The sequence below is a fragment of the Lytechinus variegatus genome, chromosome 8, assembly GCF_018143015.1.
Source record: "Lytechinus variegatus isolate NC3 chromosome 8, Lvar_3.0, whole genome shotgun sequence".
NCBI classification, from domain to species: domain Eukaryota; kingdom Metazoa; phylum Echinodermata; class Echinoidea; order Temnopleuroida; family Toxopneustidae; genus Lytechinus; species Lytechinus variegatus.
This window is the reverse complement of record NC_054747.1, coordinates 21,229,104-21,250,348: the sequence shown is the minus strand read 5'-3', so window position 1 is coordinate 21,250,348 and position 21,245 is coordinate 21,229,104. Positions and strand designations below refer to the sequence as shown.

At 36.0% G+C, this 21,245-nt stretch overlaps 1 long non-coding RNA gene across 2 annotated transcripts; it reads right to left on the bottom strand.

The window, feature by feature from the left end:
• Positions 1 to 2,119: 2,119 nt before the first annotated feature.
• On the bottom strand, positions 2,120 to 6,982 carry LOC121420148. 2 transcript variants are annotated; one of them, XR_005970707.1, is made up of 4 exons: positions 6,683 to 6,982; positions 4,797 to 4,883; positions 4,135 to 4,255; positions 2,120 to 2,317 (listed from the first exon to the last, which is right to left on the bottom strand). It is a non-coding gene; the product is annotated as an uncharacterized LOC121420148 (long non-coding RNA). The 2 variants fall into 2 exon arrangements; XR_005970708.1 differs by lacking the exon at positions 4,797 to 4,883 and having other exon boundaries at positions 6,683 to 6,976.
• Between the last annotated feature and the right edge of the window lie 14,263 nt (positions 6,983 to 21,245).

The window sequence follows — 21,245 nt, the reverse complement described above, 5'->3', positions numbered from 1 at the left end:
AGATATTAAGGTAAATACAATACTGATGTCCAAGAAATATGGCTTCCAAGTACCTTATTTTAAACAAGAAATGGCTTACCCTGAACAATATGTCTGTGAAAATAATATATCTGGATGTAAGCAACATGTATTCATTTTAACTAAGTATGGTTTGTGATTGTCGCTTAAAAGTTTCACCTTGGTAACAGCAGTTTTCCATATATACATAATAATGAAAAACACCCAAGTTTAAGGTGAATACTTCACTTGCATACATGAGTGAAATTCCTGACACCAGAGCCTGACCCAGTTAAAATATTTCTCGATATTGTGTAGCATGAGTTGTACTGCGTGAATATAATGCTGATATATAAGAAATAATTGCTTACAAGTATCAAAATTTAACTAAAATGAGTAAATCAAATACCACATAAAATAAATTTTCTCTTTTAAAGGGGAATATAACCTTTGGAACAAATAGGCTTGTGTAGAAACAGAAAAATCAAAGAATAAGAATAAAGAAAGTTTGAGAAAAATCGGACAAATAATGAGAAAGTTATGAGCATTTAAATATTGCAATCACTAATGCTATGGAGATCCTCCCATTGGCAATGCGACAAGGATGTGTGATGTCACTGATGAACAACTTTCCCTTTGGTGGACTATAAAATACCCTCAAAATGTCTCTTTTTGCTTTTTCTTATGATGATACAAACTCTTTATCCATGATGTATTCTTAAAAAATATGTATTACATGCCCTCATGTAGAAAGAACACATGATCTATGGATAGATGTGATAAAAGAGGCAATTCAAGTGAAATATATACTAAAGTAATGGGGAGAGTTGTTCACAAGTGACATCACACATCTTTGTCGCATTGCCAACTTGCTATCTCCATAGCATTAGTGATCGCAATACTCAAATGCTCATAACTTTCTCATTATTTGTCCGATTTTTCTCAAACTTTTGTTGATCTGTTTCTTTGATTTTCTGTTTTCACACAAGCTATCTTGTTCCAATGGTTTCATTCTCCTTTAAGTGAAATCAACTTTTTGTTGGCGTGGACTTCTCCTTTAAAGTATGTTACAATAAGGATCAGTGCGAACGACCCATCATTTTGCAAGTGCATGCAGACCCAAAATAACTCAAAAACGTGAATTTGTGTACAAATCCAATGCAAATAGTATTTTTAGTCAAAATTCATAAATTGTATAATTTTTCCATTTACTGCTTAAAATCAATTAAATTTATCTTTTTTATTGTCAAAATGAAGTCCCTGACAATTTCCATTGAAAAAGCAATAAAAAACAAAAAGTCGAAAAGCAGAGAAATACATAAGAAATTTAGAAAACAATAGAATGCTTAAGAAAATAAATGTGATGTTGAAATTTTTAAAAAATAAATTTGATCAGATGCCTATCTAGATTATGTGAAACAAAAAGTAGCATTTTAGGGGCATTATTTTATTAATTAGAGCAAACTTATGATTTTACGCATATATTGGCAAATTAATGAGCAATGAGATTTTTCACAGAATTATATATATATTGAAATTTTGTAGATAATGCCATGGGTAACGCGCGTGCCAATTTCCGTCGCGATCGCGCGATGGACGACCGAGATCATAAGGGGGGGGGGCTGAATCAGGCCCCACCAGTCTTCTTAGGTGTTGAAATAGCCCAGTAATAGGGTTAATACTCAATTAGCACAAAGGAAAGGTTCACTAGTCGTTCTTAAAATCAATCTTAACTTATTAACAGATTTATGAATCAGCCCACTGCACTCTAATGATGAGCAGACCAAGTTGCTCCTGAAAAATGTATTGTACTACATAATTACTTATTCCTATGTAAAGCATCTCTTAAATTATTATCCCCCTAAGTATAAGATTACCGGTAGACCAATTACTCTCTGCCAAAGACAATGGATCTATTCTATGTTTCATATGATAAAATACAAAAGAACGTCTTTGATCCTCATTTGACCTGTGTTTTGCATATTAATGTTTTTTTAAACTCAAAATTTCACAACCTTCTTATCTAAGTCAGATTTTGATGAAATTATCAGTGCTTCTTTGGTTTTTCTCTATTTTAATATTCAAATTACGTTTTGCTGGAGTCTACCTTTTCTTTGATAGGCTCCATTGTAATTTGGCAATGTAATTGGTCTAATGTTATATATTGGGGATAGCACAGATACCGTTTATAATATGTGCAAGCTTTATGCACTCTCATTGGCGTATGAAGGATACCTGCAGGGTTGCTAGAAACCATATTCTATGTTTGATTGATCATCCATCTCTGAACTCATCAAGGAAGTACTTTATCTTGTGACACCTGTAAAAAAATAAAAGGGGGGTATTGAGAAACTTATAACAAACATAGCCAAACTATTTCATCTGCATGCAAAACTTAATGGTTTCAATTATCAATTCTTTTTATCGCATATTGCCAAAAGTCAGTGATCTACATTATCACTATCGATATCAATATCCATTGATATGAATATCAACATCAGGTGAGGGAGGACATTTGCTTATTCAGTTTATTTTATTCCAATCGCTCAGCTGAAAACTTTTATATTCTGTTATATGAAATATGTAAAAATGAAAGGGTGCTAATTGCATTCACCTTTGTTTACCAGTCTAAACATTTAGAAGTAGAAAAAAAATAAATGAGGGCATAAATGGGGCACTTAATAAGAGGTGAAAGAGGGGACACTGCAGAAGAGATATTTCACTATAAAAAAAGGAGCGCAAGAGTGCAATAAAGACAATTTGAATCAATATTCAATTAAAGGAAAAACTCATAGAAGGGAACAGGGGTAGTATTTTGAGATCCATTTCATCTCTGAAAAAAGAATCCCTTAAAATCCCTTTGAATTTATATTCTTCTAAGAACAATTTCATCTTCATTTTATTATCTCTCTAAGACACAAATGGGTGTGTCTTAGAGAGATAATTTCATCTTCATTTTATTATCTCTCTAAGACACACCCATTTGTGAAGCAACATCCAATGAGAAAGGCTGTAAATAAAATGCAGCAGTCTCATCTCATTCATCCAATGAAAATCTTTTACGCCAGATGTGGATTTAATCTTTTTAATTAGTTACATATGTAAAATTGCATAATTGATGTGTAATGTCGTTTTGATAGTGTCCCTAATCCCCGAAAGAGTGTAACATGGTCCAATAAAATCATTGTCATTGTCTTTGCAAAAGCAAACAATACTCTTATTCTTATCATTGTTTAGATGTCTAATTCGCATCATAAAAATTGTCTAAGTTGCAAAAACAAACAATACTCTTATCATTGTTAAGATGTCACTTTTGCATCATTTTATGCATAATTTCAGAGAAAAATTTATTAAACTACAGTCTTTTGAAATTTTTCATTAACCCTAATTCTGCCAGGGGAGGGACATAATGCCCCCCCCCCTCGACAATTTTTGCGATATCTGCTGCGCAAAAATAATGAGACCAAATTTGTGACACCCGGGTGCGCGGTTACGACATTACACGTCAAAATGTAAGTGTATTTTTCATGTACAAATCCAATGCAAATAGTGTACCGGGTATTTAGCAAAAATTCAGAAACGTATCATTATTTCTACTTTTACTAATTAAACATTATTAATTTTGCCTTGTTTAAAAAAAAATACATAAGAAATTAAAAAAGCAATAAAATACATAAGAAATCGGTCTTGGCACCAGGATTTTTTCATTCACAATTGTTAGGAATGCTATAAAGAATATTTCACCAAAAATAGCATTCTGTGAGCTTTATTTAGTGAATCAGAGCAAAAAGTATGATTTCATGAATAAAATACATAAGTTTCATGAATAAATTAGAAAATTAATTCCTACAAAATAAAAATAAAAGAATTCAGTGAAATTTACCAATGCAACTGCATTGGAAATGTCACTCTCTACCATCATGCAAATTTTCATTGTGATAGCGCAATCCGTGGCTGAGATCTTCCCCAGGAGATTTAGGGTTAATCTACAGGAATAATGTTGGAGTATCAGTCACTGTCAATGATTACATAACTTTCCTTCATTCTCATTTTAACTTTGGAACAATTAAACTGAATCAAACATGGAGCTCATAGTCATGTAAAAAAATCCCTTCCAAAAGTGATAATTGTACTCACCACTACACAAAACACCATATTTACATGACTTTTGTTCCATCAGTCCATGTTGATGAAATCAGGATTGACACTGAATTAAATGTGGAGCGTAGAGTTGTTCCAACTGTCCCAGATGATGTCACTGAAATTGAAATGATTATTTATTTAGTCTATCGAGGTATACATGTCCTAAAGCTTCAGGTACTCACCACTCATTGCACATGCAATTTCAATGGCAAATGCACAATCTTCGTGACGATAGTGTGACAAACGACTCCTTTAGTATTAATATTTTGTACATAAAATTTCAAATTGTAGAGAAAACAAAAAATGCAGTTTTTTAGGTGTATGCACCTTCATTTATTTTTTTCCAACAATAGAAAATGCTTTAAAAACTGAGAACTGAGGAACAAGAAAAAAAAATTGCATGATAAATCGAGTGTGTAGTAGCTATAAGGACACCTTCAAAATCGGGCGGCAAAATTCAAAGGTGTTTGGAAAAGATGGAAGCGATATTTTGGTTTGAGATATTTTCTAATCATAGTAAATTAATATATAATTTGCCACTTTTGGTTAGTGTCCATCACTACCAATTTTCAGACAGGGATTATTTTTTAGAAAAAACACATCTCTTCTGAATAGGGTCTATGTACAATTACATTTATAAGCAAGGCCAAGCCTACCTCAAGTGATGTTCGAGCAGGCTTTTCTCCTCTTCATTACCGCTCCACTTCCCCGAACTTCCAAGTCGGTGAACTCGTTCAGATACTCTGAGTGGCAAAGGTGGGGAAAAATGCATATTTATTGTAAAAAATATCCCCCAAAAGACATCAACAATAAATAAAAGCTAGATTTCTTGCTCTAATCCTCCGGTTACCTCAATAATACAAAATGCTATGCCTTGGAATGGAAATTTGAGTGTAAAAAAGGGGGTCCCCACTGCGGCACATACCCACCACACATTATGTACTAAGTACCTTGGCTCTGACTAAGACCAAGTCTAAGTCAAAAGTAAGAAATTAAACTTGGCGCTAATGCAGTTTCGCACCGGCCAGTTACCAGCATACCTCATCACCAATATTTGTTCCCAAATGTCATGACAAGTCTCTCAGTCACATTTCGAGGTCAATTTATCCACCACTTTTCAAAATATCTTGATCGGGAATGGCTGTATTTCGGCTTCGATCTCAACGTCGTTGATCGACACGGCGTAGACATCGCTTCGCAGATCGCTTGGATTCACCGTGCACCGTAATGTTGATATGAACTGAAGTTAGCAACCAAATCATGCGAGAATGTGGCGAACAAACTGCCAGCATGCCGCATGCGAATCTATGTTCGCATGATTTGGTTGCTAACTTCCGTTCATATCAACATTACGGCGCACGGTGAATCCAAGCGATCCGCGAAGCGACACGGCGTAGACATCGCTTCGCAGATCGCTTGGATTCACTGTGCACCGTAATGTTGATATGAACTGAAGTTAGCAACCAAATCATGCGAGAATGTGGCGAACAAACTGCCAGCATGCCGCATGCGAATCTATGCTCGCATGATTTGGTTGCTAACTTCCGTGCAATGTAATGTTGATATGAACTGAAGTTAGCAACCAAATCATGCGAGCATAGATTCGCATGCGGCATGCTGGCAGTTTGTTCGCCACATTCTCGCATGATTTGGTTGCTAACTTCAGTTCATATTAACATTACGGTGCACGGTGAATCCAAGCGATCCGCGAAGCGATGTCGATCAACGACGTTGAGATCGAAGATGAAATACAGCCATTCCCGATCACAATATTTTGAAAAGTGGTGGATGTATTGACATCGAAATGTGACTGAGAGACTTGTCATGACATTTGGTAACAAGTATTGCATGTATTGGTGATTAGGTGTGCTGGTAATCGGCCGGTGCGAAACTGCATTAGCGCCTTAAACTTTAATGCATTGTTGGTTGGGGGGGGGGGGTAATTTTTACAATGAGGCCTATTCATTTTATTTTTCCCACCTTTGAAACTCGGAGTATCCGAATTACAAGTTCACCGAGTTGAGGTTCGGGTAGGTGGAGCGCAGTGTAGCGGTGGTTAAGTGGAGCCTGCACGGACATCACTTGAATTGAAGGTACATGTAATGTAGGCCAAGCCAAAGCCTTAGGCCTATGAAAAAGGCAAGGAAAGGGCACTGTGCAGAGCACCACCACCATGCCATGGCTGCCGGCTGACAACGTCCACACCATACAAATTAGAGAATAGGGTCTAAAATTATTCTTTGAGATCAAATTTAAGAAGTCATAATAATGTATTTCAACGTTTGATGATTGGTTTTAAAGATGAAAGCAAAGAAAAAGTTTTTACATGTTCACAGTCAAAACAGCAAACGCCACGGCTCGAGAGCCGTTGTCATCGCCACAACTCTAGGGTTCGACTTCACGTACCGTACCGTGCGGTACGCCGGCACGCACGATACCGCAGGTTGAAATAACTTCATCAGTGATAGGTTATTCTGATTTCTACTGATACTCCAGCTAAATTAGACATATATAGAATATTAGTATACATGTAAATGCTTACCCTGAAGTGTCTTGACATGTCAAAAAAGGGCAGGCAGTCAATTGAGAACAAGTTATTACGGACGTCGATTGCACGATCCAGCACTTTGACTCGACTTCGTTCATTAACGGTTGCATTTTCAAATACACGAATCACGTGCGCGCTCTGCTGACGATCGGACTTGGCATTTAGTCTTCATTCGAAACATGTTTTGGTTGAAGTGTCAAATGAAATATCAATTTTCGACGACGACCTACCCGGGCGACCTACAGAACCTTTAAACATTTAGGCTAAAGAAAACACCGGGAGAAAAATAAAGGGAACATTTTGAAAACGTATTTGTAGTATGCATTGGCGGCGGAAGCCAACAAAATTTAGGGGGGGGTCCATCTGAAATTTTGGGATGCATGGTCCATCTGAAATTTAGGGATGGACGCAGGCAAGAAAATAGACATTTGAATTTAGGGGAGTGGATTACCAAAAATATTTGACAAGCAAAAAAAAGGGGGGTTATCAACCTAAATTTTAAGGAGGGGGGGACACAAACATTTCAGGGAGGGGTGGGGGCCCACGTGAATTAAGGGGGATGCATGCAGGAAACAAAGTAGACAAGCAAAAAAAGGTTATTATATCAACAAACAAATTAGAAGGGGGGAACGTCCCCCCCCTCTGTCCCCCCCGCGCTTTCGCTGCCTATGGTTGTATATATATATATATAAATGTTTTCATAATGAGGTCATATAAAATTGTAAATGCACTCGTCGTGAAGGTGTTGTGGCTCAGTGGATAAGTCTGCGGACTGTGAACCACAAGGACCGGGGTTCAAATCCCACCGCAGCACGTCCTTTGGCAAGGCGTTTATCTACAATTGCCACTCTCGACCCAGGTGTAGTAAATGGGTACCCGGTAGGAAGAAATTCCTTGGAATGCTCGATGCGCCCGATCAGGGTAGCCGTGCTAAAGCCGGGGTAATGGTATGCAGCGCTTAGAAACATTTGTATTAAGCGCTATATAAATGTTGCATATTATTATTATAATCACGTTGTATATTTTGGTCATGCAAAATAGTAAATTTACTCGTGACTGGTTGATTAATTACGTCATAATCACATCATTATCTGGTCATATAAAATTGTAATATATTCGTCTTTGATTTGTCAATATATGACGTCATATTTAGGTCATATTCTGGTCATGCAAAACTGTAAATTTTACTTGTCATTGAATGGTCGATTGATGACGTCATAATCACGTCAAAATCTGGTCATGTAAAATGTGGATAGACTAGTCGTTGATTTGTCAATAAATGACGTCATAATCACATCATATTCTGGTCATGCAAAATTTAAAATTTTCTCGTCATTGACTGGTGAATTAATGACGTCATTATCACGTCATAATCTGGTCAAATAAAAATGCAAGATAAACTCGGCGTTAAAAATGGTCGCAATTACGTCATAAAGACGTCATATTTATTGTCTACGACCAGTATGCCGAGAATACGACGTAATTATCACGTGATTATGACCATGTCTGCTATCAGGGTAGCGTAGCTTCCGCCGGGGGAGCTCTGCGGCCGCTTTTCACCAAAATTGCGGCTCATTCAATGCGATCGGAGCGGCGTAACGAAAAGTATGCGAAGCTTTGGAGCGGATTTCTCTCTTTTTTTTCTCGATAAGAAGAAAATGCTATGCCTTGGAGCGGCTTTCTTTGTTCTTTTTCTCAACAAGGCAAAAATGCTATGCCTTGGAACGGAAATTTGAGTGTTAAAATGGGGGTCCCCTCCGCGGCACATACCCACTATGCATTATATACTGAGTGCCCCCCCCCCCCGACTGAGGGTCGACATACCAAACCACTACATATTCAGTACACTCAATGCCTGGGTGTTGTCTGTATTGTATAGGCGTGCAGCGCGCTCAGAGCTGAGCAAGCCGCCGGAATTATTTTCCAGCGACTCACGTGATGGAACATCGTAATAAAATAAATGAGAAATGGTGAAATATCATTCAGTAACTCACTGTTTGCAATCTTAAATCAAGATTTAAGAGTTCATGATAGATATTCATACTGTTTTTTATACAGGAAAAGTAAAGATTTGTACGTATCAGTTCTATTTGTTTGCCATTTGAGTTGCTTTGAAAAAAATATATAAAATCATCTTTCCCTCTCTGCATAGCATTTCTGTTTTACATTCGGGCACCTCTTATACTTACCCCCCCCCCCCCGGTGACGTCACACTCCGAGAAATTTTTCTGTACACTCGTCTCTCGGGCTCTGACAGGTGGCTAATTTCAAAGACTTTCACAGCAAAATATCGAGAAGGCAGAGGATTTTTCATACATGCTATCTGTTTAAACAACTGATACATACTATATATTGTGTGTGGAACCCATATTTATGGAAAATCACCCCCTTTTTAATTCAACTTTAAGCATGGCTGATCGTCGACAAAACGGAGTGTCGAGCGAGTTTGAACGCTAGCCCGTAAAACCTCTTCATTTTATGAAACCATCGAATTTCAAGCCTTATTTCAAATAACCAGAACTTTTTTATTTCTTGACCAATTTCTGTACTTGAGGTATCAAATTAAAAAGCACATATTGAACTTTTTGAGAATACACTGTTGGAAAAAATAAAAGAAGTTCCTGCAGCAGAGTCTCGAGAACACCTGTAATCTTACCGAATTGCGTAATAATCATTCTGTAAATTCATAAAACAAGTATTTTTCTGCAATTTAACAGAACAGGTCTGTTCTGTTACAGGGGGAAAAGGGTGTTTTATTCAAGGAAATTTGTAAGATTCCATACATCAAATACCAATTTCCTGTAAGATTACGCAATTCAGTAAGATTACAGGTGTTCTCGAGACTCTGCTGCAGGAACTTCTTCTATTTTTTCTAACAGTGTATGGTTAACTTCTTAAAACCCAGAAAAATGGTCCGCCAAGTAACCTTTTGGTATCCCCTTTTCAAATTGTTTTTGCTCACTTATGCGTGCATGAGAAATAAGTAATTGTGGATGAAAGAGGAGATTCTAAGCTTTCAGATGGTAGGTCATTTGTCTATTTTTTTGTGATTAAGTTATAATAAATCATCGATAAATCTCGGTTTCGTTTTTTGTGGGACGAACTGTATATGTACAGTGCGTATAAAAAAAACCGAGACAGATTTGAAAAGTCTATAAAATATTTGTTACAAATCATGATCTTTATATTTTGGTGTCAACACGTGCTCTGGGGTCTTATTCTTCAAATGCCATTAAAATAATTTAGCTTCGTTCATGCTTGAACGAACACGCAATGTTTTTGACTGGGGTAAAAAAGGATGGTTGTGCCAAAATGGCATAAAAGGATAGATATGATGGTTGGAATTCTTGCTAATCAGCAGACTTCCTGTTAACCTTTTCATTATCTTTGCCATAATTTCGAACTATGCGGTCAAAATTCACTCCCAAATCTACTTATTTGCTTGAATAGTTCTGTTGTTGTTCCTTTTTTAATATGTACTTTTTTAGTTTTGAATATTCCTTTTTAGACAAGAACTTTCTTTTTAAATCTAAGAATGGGAGAGCGTGTTTTTTTAATCCTTTCATTTTGTGCTACAAACAGTGGCACAGAGGCTCGAGGTGCTCCCCCATCCAATAAAAAATAATGACCAAGGAAAAAAAGTGGAAAGGGAAAAAACAGAAAACATAGAAAGTGAAATATGATATAATTTTCTGAATATTATGTCAGAATCACAAAATTGGATATCTTAAAAGAAAAAGTGGAAATTTTTGCTTCCTCGCTTCACAACTTTTTAATACATTTTACCCGATCTGCCATATCTTGCTCTTTCAACACTGACTCAGTACACCAGTGCCATAGAAAGACATAAATATTTTCCTGTTTGTCCTATCAAGGACATAATTAAAGTTTGTGAAGGATTCAATAACCCCTTGAAAATAGGATTCATGTCTGTTATAGGTACCATAACATAATTCAATTCACATAATAAAAGGATTTGAATAATAACAAATTTTCCCAAATGATAATGCAAATCTTCTTACCAGGAATGACAAAAAGCCTCTTCTTTCCTTACTTATGAAGGAAATTTCAAAGGTAAAAGAAGTTTAAATGAAAACAATATAATTCAGGTAAATAAATAAATTTGTAAATGAAATTTGACAGCATAATTGAAAAAATATGGCAAAGATAATGAAAAGATTAAGAGAAAGTTTGCTGATTAGCCAAAGTCTAATCATCAAATTTCTCATTTCTGCCATTTTGGCGCAAGCCTCTTTTTGAGCCCCCCGACAAAAACGTCCCGTGTTTTCTCAGGCATGAACAAAACTTATTTTTTTTAAATGGTATTTCAAAGATAAGATCTTAGAGCATCTATTAACATCAAAATATAGATATAATAATTTGAAAAAAAGTTAATAGACTTCAAAACTGTCCCGGTTTTTTTTTGGATACGCACTGTATACATGGTATAGTAGTAAATACACACTTACACAGACTGAGTGAATAAAATGTCCTATCAGTGTTTGAAATAGTCTTGTCTGAATTTTGATCACTTTATCATTGATTTATTGTTATGTACTGATAGACTTATTATTCCTGCATATTTTGGTGCAATTTATTATGGATCTTTGCATGCATTTCTGAAGACGTGACAGAATGTCACAAAGTCTCAGTTGCGGCAGGTTTGTGGGTGAAGAATAAAACGAAGTATGAACATTTTGTGTACGGACAGAAAGATGAGAACCCTTCTTTCCACATAAAGACACACACATATCCAGCATCACCCGTCCTACCCACATATCACATAACCTCTTCCACATACACACCACCACTACCCTCAACCACACACACTGGTAAATAGCTGAACATAAGCAATTGCTTCAAAATCAGGCCAGTCTATTGTCTTTTGTCGATCAACAAAAGACATAACCGATTAGAAAGGGGGAACGTAAACATTACATTATCAAGTATGAATAAAGTGTTTAGGAAGCATACTTGGGTTTGGAGAAGTGTTCATGGATGTGTTTGTGAAAGAGAGGTGATATGCTTTGTGTGAAGAGGGATAAGGGCTGGTGTGTGTGTAAGCGGAATGATGGATATGTATACATCTGCATGTCACGCAAATACTTCTTTACGCTTTGTTTCATTCTTCAATCAGCATGATCAGGAACTGATATATTACGACCCTTTTGTTTTGATATACATGTTGTGAATATTTGATTTCAATTTACGCTAAAGATGTAGTATATGTCATGCATTTCGTATTTTTTTCAACATTTAAAGTTTTTTATTCACCGTTATCCTTAAAAATAGGTTTTTGCGAAGTAATAAGCATATCTTATTTGAATTTAGGCAGAACAATTCTTATCTGCTTAAAGCTTAATATTAAGGTGCTGTATATATGAGATTTAGATAAAATTTAGATTATTTGGATTTAATTAGATTTACAATCGATTGCTCCACAAATATTTCTGCAACTAGGGTGACCAGCATTTTTTGTGGAACATTTGTTCCAAAATCATGTAGCGGCAAAATGATACGAATTTCAGACATAACTATCACGTTTGCTATAACGTTCGCTAAATCCCGTTTTAGGTATCTATTGGTAAAAGCCTATATTCTGCTTGAACAACTATTTTCAAATATCGGGTATACAGGATAAAAAGGGATGAAAACCAATAATGATGGAACAGACTAAATAGTCTATTTATGTTGTTTTTGTTTTAACAGATGCTTCCAAATCCCTAAAATGGTATTGTTAATCATTGCTAAAAACAGGGAGTAATAGAAAATTCGCTCTGCGTCTTGTATGTGGAAATCAATTATGTCTATCGATTTTGAAAGGGATTTTCATGAACATCTCTCTTCAGTCCCAACAGTTTTTAATGAAAGTACATGGAACCTTGATATAATACTCCTCTCTCTAGGATATTAGTTCTGACACACAAACATTTTTATTTTTTCTCCCTTGCCCCTTTTTATTTTAATTAGTTACATTTTTTCACCAAAACTCAAAGCATACAATACACAGTCGAGACACTCTATATACACCTCAAACATCAATTTATTCCTAGACAGTACCTTGAATTCTAGTTTCAATTTGGCTAAAAGGGTAACTATAATGATATGCGACTGAGATAAATTCTCAGTCAAATTTTAAACCGATAGTGGCAGGGCTCAAAGGCAAATATTCCAGATTAGCTATTAGATTAGGTATCAATAATTAGCTGTTATTTTGAACTTCAACAAAGATAATTGCTCTGTATATATATTTATATCTTCACATGCAAATTAAGTGATTGTACTTTGACAACCCTGTTTATATATTTATTTAATTTCAGTAAATATGAGACCATAGTCTTAAGCACTCCATGCACGGAGGCCTGTAGTATACATGTAGATTTTGTCGATCGGATATTGTGTGCCGTGTTTTTTTTTGTCCAGTTCAATGCGCTCGAAATACATTATGTAAGAAACAAGAAATGACATGAAATTGAAAAAGGGTTTCCCAAGGTCGCTTATTTCCTTATGAAAATCTTATCCTTACAAAGCCTATATTGTTGTTCATCGTCAAAACTACCATGTGAGTCAAAAGGACTTGACACCTCAAAAATCTCCAATTTGATAAAAAAACATGTATCATCATTTGGCTGGAAAGAGATCTCCTCTCAAATAATCTTATACCATAGTTATGTTGTATGTCCTCACGTTCGGATGATCAGTAGGTATTCTTTGCAGTGATGTAAATTTTGATTTGCGCCAATGTAAGGCATAACTGCAATGAATGAACCCCGAATGCCAATGGTATCATAATTAGTAAACATGTTTGTAGATCCCTTTTCAATGACATTAACTTGAGAATTGATACCAAAAATGTGTATTGAACAATCATAATGTAAATTACTGAAAAGGTGTTTTGAAATGGATTTTAATGCAACTCTTGTAGGATTTTGACATCATTAACATCTGAATTCATTCACTGCAGTCATGCCTTACTTTGGCGCAAATCAACATTTTCATTACTACTACAAAGAATGCTATGGAAGCTTAAAAGTGCCACTGAGATGTTGAGATAATCATCTTGGGAAGTCGACATCATGATAGCAAAATATTAGATGACGAGATCCAGGATTCCATCATATCGACATCTTTTAGAACAGATGATCAGATGAGAAGATCCCGGATCTCGCCATGTCGACATCTTGTAGAAGGGATGATCAGATGACAAGATATTCGATCCATGTTCATGTTATCTGATCATCTCTTCTAAAAGATGTGGAATTGACGAGTTACGAGATCATATCTGATCATCTCTTCCTCTGGATGTAGACATGACGATATAGAAGATCATGTCATCTGATCATCTCTTTTAAAAGATGTCAAGATAATGAGATCCGTTATCTTGTCATCTGATCATCTCTTCTGAAAGATGTGGACATGATGAGATCCAGGATCTTGTCATCTGATTTTTTGCTATCATGATGTCGACTTCCCAAGATGATTGTCTCAACATCTCGGTGGCACTCTTAAGCTTCCAATGAATACCCCCTGGAAACCCAAGTGTTAACACATACCATATAAATATCGTATCAAATTATTTGGGAGAAGATACTATTTTCAGTCATTTATAATGATTATGCGTTTGTGACACATTTCTGTTTTAAAATAGGAATGCGTGTGGTTTAATTTTTCTACTCATCCGGTAATGTCTTATTTAGATTTTCTCGTTGACACTGGATGTTTTAATGATGAATGTTTATTTGATATTTAGGTTTACAAGCAAACATTATAATATCATGATATTTTTATGTATTTGTTAGTTAAGGAACGTAGCATATACTTTCTGGAAATTGACAAAATCAAGAGTAAACAATCGTATTTACTCTTGCTTTTGATCAAAGCAATGTTATTCCCCAAGTGACAAAATTTAAGTGACGGGCCGAACGGTTTCGCAAAAGCTCATGACCATACATTGTCTGCTTGTTGAACAATTACAATAGAGCTAAATGCACATCATTGTTGGGTCTTAAGAGCCCTCAAACCACATCCAAATCTTAAAAGATTTTGAGACACCTTGGTAAATATTGTATGAATAATCTACATTTAAGTTTGAAATTTTCATTTTAGTTGATAGTACCATTAATTTACCATCACTATTGAACATTTGCATTTGATTGCTTCTCATTTATCCTTCCTACTCGTACACTAGCCTGTTAAAGCTGATTTTTCTTTCAATTCACATTACCAAATTTACGTAGAATGGTTACAAGTTTCATTTTATTCAATTTGTCTTAAATTTCTTCTGTATGATATCAAGATTATTCCATATTTAAGTACAGTTTTAGAGCCAATCAAATTTAGCAGTGAACTGCAAAACCTATACATGAACATCTTCCCATAGCTATCCAAAAGTATTTCAAATTTGCTTTAGTATCATGAGCATACCAAAATATGTTATATAAATAAATAAATATATATATGTGTGTGTGTGTAATTCCTTGATTCTTTTGCTATGCTGTTAGTGTTTTACACTGTTTTGTAAAAAAATCTGATGTAGATTTCAATCTGCGATCAACTGTTTAATAAATCTTTAATTTGGATGTTGAACAAAATTATTGCATAATTGTGGCTGTAATCATGTGTAAAAATATCCCTCGCCGAAACAACGAATTGTGACAAATATTTCAAGCAAAGTTCGATTCATTTATCATTCTGTCAATAATCGTCGTTTCATGTGATAAAACAAACAACATATTAATCATTGACTCGATAGGGTAATCATAGAGTAAAAATATTAAAATTATAACATTTCGATTTGCCCTTTTTCACTCCCTTATTGAATTTGATGGCGCTCTTTCAAATAATCAAATTGTTGAAATCCTAGGTAGTAATTTGTCGGGTGTTTGTCTACATGGATTTGGAAAACAAGGAAGAGTGGGGAACGGAAAAGGTATTCATCAAGTGTATGTCGATGTATGCAAGTATTGCTACTTAGACCCTATCCCATTTGAAGGTTTGGGTCCACAACAAATTTGTCCATGCGAGGGATTTTTTCGGAGCCTGGTGCGGGCCTGGCGCTGGTCTGGTGCTAACAACAGCAGCGCCCAAAAAAAACCCTCAGGCCTACTTTAGCCCGCGCCAACTTGGTGCCAATTATAAACGACTTAGCTCTGGCCTTTTCCGGACAAACGAGTTACTGAAGGCGGTATTTCTTTGTCAGAAATCTGTGTCCAGCAAATGCGTGGGATGCCAGCCCTACGAAAATGTAAAAGTGACCCCTCTAGGCCCTAATTGTGTTTGTAAGCTAGATTCTTGTTGCACGGACCACCCACCCTACCCCCCCCCCAAAAAAAAAAAGACACACACACACACTGATTTTCAAAAGCCGTTTAGTACGTTGACCTGCATGTACGCAAACTTATTTCTAAATGTAGATCGGATCAGGGAAGTGTTATATACAGTGCGTCCCACAAAAAACGAAACCGATCGACGATTATCGACGATTTATCATAACTTAATCAAAAATACATTAGACAAATGACCTACCATTTTAAAGTTTAGAATCTCCTCTTTCATCTAAAATTACTTTATTTCTCATTCACGCATGAGTGAGCAAAAACAATTTGAAAAGGGGATACCAAAATGTCAAGAGCCGTATCTGGGTTTTGAGTAGAAAACCACATTTTTAAAGAGTTCAATATCTGCTCTTAAATATGATAGCTTAATTACAGAAAATGGTCATGAAATAAAGTTCTGGTTATTTGAAATAAGGCTAGAATTTCAATAATTTCATAAAATGAAGAGGTTTTACAGGCTAGCGTTCAAACTCACTCGACACCGTTTTATTGACGATCAGCAATGCATTAAGTCTTTTGTTATCGTGCGATAGCTTCTGTGGAAGACCGGTGAAAACACAATTATTTAATGAAATTATGGGAATGCAAGCATTGTTTCGAGTGATAATAACTTTTTTACTTCTTGACCATTTTCTGTGTTTAAGGTATCAAAGAAAAGAGCAGATATTGAACGTTTTAGTCATGTAATTTTCTTTTTGAAATTCAGATACCCCCCGCCAAATGAGTTTTTGGCATCCTCTTTTCGAATTGTTTTTGCTCACTCATGCGTGAATGAGGATTAATAAAAGTAATACCAGATGAAAGAGGAGATTCTAAGCTTTAAAATGGTAAATCATTTGTCTATTTTTATTAATGATTAAGTTATGATAAATCATCGCTAAATCTCGGTTTCGTTTTTGGGGGACACACTGTATATTGATCGGATCGTGATGGACGTGTCAGTGTATGTGAAGCAGCATATTTTGATCATGGAAGTGTCCTGTTTGGATTATGTACGTGTGTTGGTGTGTAAGAGGTGGATGACGATTGAAGGTGTGTGGGGGTAAGTGGGTGTATAGGCATGTGCGTGACTGTGTGTATTGTACATGTGAATGAGCAATCAGTTTCTCCAACCGTGGACATCAAAAACTTACTAGCAAACTGGAGAGGTTTTGTGAAACATGACTGTATATCTAGGGTGACTGTGTGCATGTCCGTGTCTGGCTGATAATTGACAGTTGAGTGAAATTGACGTGGATCACCTTCGTTATGAAGATTGCGGCAAGTAGAAAATTTTCAAATAACGACAGTTTCACGTGTAGAAAACATTTCCCATGGACCCGTGCATTAAAAAGACACTATTAAAACATTAAATGAAAAAAATTAAAATTAAAAAGATTTAATACCGACGGATAAGATTGCATTCCATATCTTACCAGAAAAGGGTACCTCGACAAGCACATGAAAAATGGATCGGCATTTATGAAGGCATCTCCTAACAGGGTCAAATTTATCACCTGATACACTAAAACATCCCTAATTTTTCTGCGAGTCATATAGTTCCAAAATGTAAGCGATTGTTATCCCCATTTGGGAAAAGGAAGTTCAGTAGTTGCCATTCCTATATATAAGTGTTGTATGGCTAATCATACTCATACACTTTGTCAAATCAACTTTATCAATTTATGAAAAAAGAATGGGTTGGAGCAAATGAATAACTTTTGCCTTCCTGTTGGAATTAGGTCTGTGACACCTGCCTATTAACGTTTACATGAACAACCACATGAGGCTCACTCCCTGCCCTTCCCCCTCCCTGGCACAGCCCTATCTTATTGCATTGTTTGTCTAAAAGAATGAGTGCCGTTGATAAAACAATCTCATTTACTCTGCGTCATTCCATACTGCACATGATGGAAAAAAAAACACGTTCGAGGGCGACAATTATATTGGCTGTAGACTGAAATTTGCCCTCTCCTCAATCAGATCACATCAGAATTCAAATTAAAACCATGTCAATCCCGATGCATTGACCCTGAAACTGTATTAACACATCCCCGTCTGCGTCTACCTGTAACGAGAGAACAGTGACTCCATCCATTCCTACAAAGAGGGATTCAACAGAATCATGGCACCAAAGGCAAAAATAGTAATATGGGGTTTTCTCATCGCAGGGCTTGTATTGATGGGTGAGTTTTCTTGATTTTTTTTTTCTTTTTGTTTAAATCGCTTTAAAGTGCGGCTTTCATTCCTTGTTATTTTGCAATTAAATTTTATCAGCTATCCTACATTTAAGGGGATAGTCTTTATTCCGACCAATCTAGATGTTCCGCCACCGTAGGTCATTTTTTCGGCCATTAGGAAAAGTTTGATATCAAATTATCTGGTCTTTCAAATATTTCCTTAAAGTAAAATATGTATTATATTTCTCTACAGAAAAAGGCGAATCACTAGATATTCAGGATGGTACAGTTCACACAGAGCGAGAGAAAACCCTCATCCGTGGTAGTTTGGGGATCCTGACTTGTCACTTCACCGGTTCTCCTTATGCTGTCTTCTGGAAGAAAGGACATGATATTTGGACCTCACCCACCCTCATACAATGGACACCTGAAGAAAAAACAACTGGTCCTAGATATGACGACGGTAGCTGTGACATGGATGAAAACTACTCCCTGATCATCAAATCTGTAGATCCTACAGATAGAGGGCGCTTCATTTGCTTGGTCTCTAACGAGGATGGAATTCTTGTAGACAACTATACAGACGTAACAGTATCCGGTAGGCAATGTAATTAATTTGCTAATTTCTTTATTTATAGAGGACAGCTGAAACACCATCGTTATCCATAAGCTGGATGCAGCTCGTTTTGCGGTGCCCCAAGTACGACCTTGGGGCAAAAAAAAAATCAAAGTACACCATTAAGACTATATGGGGCCATATTAACGTGTGAAGTATCGTACGGACACACATGCATACATGAGAGAAAGCGTGTTCAAATTTTGACCTTATGAAGTAATTTTTGAGCCTCAAAATAAGGGGCTGTTGCTCTATTCACCTATTGAATGCGAGGGAATTACCCACCGTCAATGCACATGCTGTATATGCTTTTTACCATTCGCTTGGAAATATTAGGTTTTTCTGTACGTAGATGAGTTTAAACAAATTATTGCATGCTTTCTACAGATAATAGACAACCAAACCTTACGTTCTGAAATTATCTTAATCAGAATGTTCAATTTATTCTTCTTGTCTTGTTTTGTCCTGTCACATATTTTGTTTTGTCTCGCCTTATATTGGACAACCATGACAACGGAGACCCTCTATATCCGACTGAAGATATCATTGTGATGCCCACCTTTTTAACTTATTCTTGTTTTCTTTCTTATTGAATACCAGTGTATAACATCATGTACCAAATCCTTTTAATAAAATTCTAAGGGATCCACACAAGCACCGCTTTTATCTAACCACTCATTTTCATATAACTTTTTAATTATTTCATTTCAATCCATTAATTGTATCTGATAAAACTACTTTTATTACTTCGTAGTACTTTGGAAATAATGCAAAGTAAGTATTATTGAAAAATATTAGAAATGATATTCAGAATTGATTTTTATATTAAAGTAGGTGCTTTGTCATGGTTGAAAAAAGAAAAGATGAAATTATTTCTTTAAGATTACTTGAATCGTTTCGACATAACATGCTGTCATAATTTTGAATATATACTTGATTTTCGTATAGATGATGCTGTGGAGATGGAATCTCCTGTCACTCTTTCAGCGGGGCAAACTGGAATTATTCCTTGTCAAGTTAATATCAAACCACGAAAAGTTTCCTGGATCGGAAGAAAAAATAAATCTCTAGTCTTCATTGACGTTTCTAAAAATTCCATGGTAAGAGGAGGGCCGGTATACAAAGATGGATTATTCAACATCACCCACGAATACTCACTGGTCATTTACAATGTTAAGATCCAACACGAGAGTCTCTATGTCTGCGTGGTCACTGATTATGATACAGGAATCAGTTACCAAGGTGAAACAGTGCTCACTGTTATAGGTAAGTCTCTTTTTATTATATGTATTTTTGTGCGACAAAATTTCTCAGGAATAGCTTTTCGTTTTAAAGAATATTTTCTTTGTTTTAATAAAATTTTCTCGCGAACAAAAGTCAACTCTTATACGCGCTCACGAAAATCGATTCTCAGCGACCCCTTCGAGCAATTTATGAAGCTTTCTATTGTTTAGTCGCAGGTCCCATAAACAATTTCGTTGCAGAAAATACGATTGTTGGATTTTCCATTTTTGTGTCATTCCAAACCCTTAGCAAAATGTTTGCGATCCCCATGAAAACATCGTATTAACATCGTCCATCGTACTCAGTGGAGGTATTATATATTTATGATTGGTATTAGCTTTAATATTTACATAGAACGTTTCTCTTCACCAAATGTACGTATCTTTCCTACCTCAGATAGCATGACGGTTAGTATGACACAAAAAAAATCAATCCTAGAGTCTTATCTTCTCCAGTTCACCATGACTATTTCTTTCGATTTAGCGTAGATCGTTATTCCGGTAACTAAACTCGCTGCATTATGATTGTAGAAAGTTGGCTGTACAATTAAATTTGGGGAGTAACCCAACAACTTATTTTGTCGCCTGACCCCCTTCCCGGTCATACTGATACCACATCACTGGAGAACTAATGTGTGTAGTCCTTAAGTCCCACAATTCAGTTTCGAGCACATTTTTCTTTGCTCATGTTTATAATTTGTTTTTGATTTTTCATCGACAGGTCTTCGGACTTCTTAATGTAAACCCCACTAATTATATTATTATTTTTTTGGGGATATATCTTGCCTCTTAGAGAAACTGTGAAATCAAATACGATTGATTGAAGGGATTAATATTCTTCATTTTCATAAAACAGCACATCCAATGACACCATTTCCAGCTATTCACGGATGTTTGGCAACCGAAGACCACGGCAACTGTATCTTTAATGTACATTCACCGGTAGAAATAACTTGCCATGCAAACAAATATTATCCAGATATCGGTCTGTACTTCAAACTTGGCATGGAGACCGTCACAGACCTCGTCACTCGAACCTGGAACAATTCCGATGGTACTAAAAACAAGAGTGTGACCATCATCGGACATAAAAGTAATGACGTTTATATTTGCGTCGCCGTTAATATTCCAGGTATAGATGGTAACAGGTCAACATCAGTTCGA